This window comes from Terrapene carolina, unplaced genomic scaffold (assembly GCF_002925995.2).
Source record: "Terrapene carolina triunguis isolate 2854851 unplaced genomic scaffold, T_m_triunguis-2.0 Scaffold95, whole genome shotgun sequence".
Lineage (NCBI taxonomy): Eukaryota > Metazoa > Chordata > Testudines > Emydidae > Terrapene > Terrapene triunguis.
Genome location: NW_020664446.1, coordinates 27,347,343 through 27,349,469, shown reverse-complemented (window position 1 = coordinate 27,349,469; position 2,127 = coordinate 27,347,343).

Sequence of the window (2,127 nt, the reverse complement as noted above, 5' to 3'; positions counted from 1 at the left end):
CAAATCCCACCTCCACCCAGACCCCACCCTCCCTGCACCCTCACAAATCCCACACAGCCCCCTCAGCCCTCCCTGTGCCCCACAAATCCCCCCTCCACCCAGACCTCACCCTCCCTACACCCTCACAAACAGGGCCGGCTCCAGGCACCAGCTTAACAAGCAGGTGCTTGGGGCGGCCAAGGGAGAGGGGCGGCACCTGCGGCAATTCAGGGGTGGCAGGTCCCTCACTCCCTCGAGGAGCGAAGGACCTGCCGCTGAATTGCAGCTGCCGATCGCAGCTTTTTTTTTTTGTTTATTATCCAATTGCCGCCAGCGATCGCGGCTCTTTTTTTTTTTTGCTTGGGGCAGCAGAAATGCTGGAGCCGGCCCTGCTCACAAATCCCACACAGCCACCCCAGCCCTCCCTGTGCCCCACAAACCCTCTCCCCCCACCCAAACAGGGCTGCCGGGGGTGTGTGTGAAGTGGGGCAATTTGCCCCGGGCCCCACAGGGGCCCCCATGAGAAGAATATAGTATTCTATAGTATTTCAACTTTTTTTTATAGAAGGAGCCCCCAAAATTGCTTTGCCCCAGGCCCCCTGAATCCTCTGGGCGGCCCTGCACGCAAACCCTGCACAGCCACCCCCGATCCTTTCTGCAGACTTTTAATTCTCCCTTCCCCCCATACAGACCCTCCACAGCCACATCTCCAGTCTTTGCCCCACAGACCTTTCATTCTCCCTTCCCTGAGCCCTACAAACCTCAGCCTTATAAGCACAGCCATACTGGATCAGCCCAATAGTCCATCTAGCCCAGCATCCTGTCTTCTGACAGCAGCCAGTGCCAGATGCTTCAGAGGGAATGAACAGAACAGGGCAATTAATGAGTGATCCATCCCCTGTCATCCAGTCCCAGCTTTTGGCAGTCAGAGGTTTAGGGACACCCAGAGCATAGGGTTGCATTCTTGACCATCATGACTAATGGCAATTGTTGGCGCTATTCTCCATTAATTTATCTAATTCTTTTTTGAACCTAGTTATACTTCTGGCCTTCACAACATCCCGTGGCAACGAGTTCCACAGGTTGACTGCACTGTGTGAAGACCTTCCTATTGTTTATTTTAAACATTCTTCCTCCCCCTCTACCTCCAGCTTCTCCTTCTCTAACCTCTCTTTCTCCTCCTTAATCCCCCTCAGCCTTCAAGGTGCAAGAGTCAGATCAGAAGACTCCCAATGAACCTTTTTAACTGGGATTTTTGGAGCATATAGTTAACAATTTCATCATGAAATAAGCCACTGTCACTGATGAAAATTATTTGTTTTTATCCTTCATAAACTTGCAAATAATAATTAAAAGAAAAATCAATATTTGTATGCAATTAGTCATTACATGAAAAGTTTCACACACTAGGCTATAGAATAATGATCTGGGTCCCAATCCTGCAAACATTTTACTCAGTACTTAGTTCTGTTGATTTAAGTGAATCTACTTGCATGATTAAGGGTAAGCATGTGCTTAAATGTTTTCAGTATTAGACCCATAGTGGTGGTAGAGTTTTCCAGATAGGCAAGTCAGGTCTTGCACATTTTTTATTAATTTGGAATGGCTTAATGTTAGTCATTGTTTTCTCTCTGGGGGAAAGTTATGGAGTTGTGTTAAACTCACAAAAATGAAGTGTCATTTCACCATGATATATTGTATATAAAACTACACACAATTTTTTCTAGTTCCTTGCTTTTATGCTACAATTGGGCCCTTGTTTAGATAGCAATATCCTATAGTTCCTCTATCAAACTGCAGTGAATCCACTGGAGATTTAGTGAGGGATTGTGTCAATCTGAAATAAAAGATATACTTTAAAGAGGATTTGTAGGGATTGATAGAAATCTGTCATGGGGCCATAAATAGGCAAAAAAGCCCCAACATAACAAACCTAATTTAATTCCAGAAATGCAACCAGACATCTAAGAGCCCTGTAACCTGCCCGATAATTTCATATGTACCATCTGTACAAAAAGTATGAAGAATTTTGAAAGCTGGACAATGAATTTGCAATATTATGCACGTGATTTTTTTTTGCTGACAAATACTGTATCAAACTGGCTCAAGAAAAATAAAATATTTCTTCAGAAGATATTTCTTTCAAAA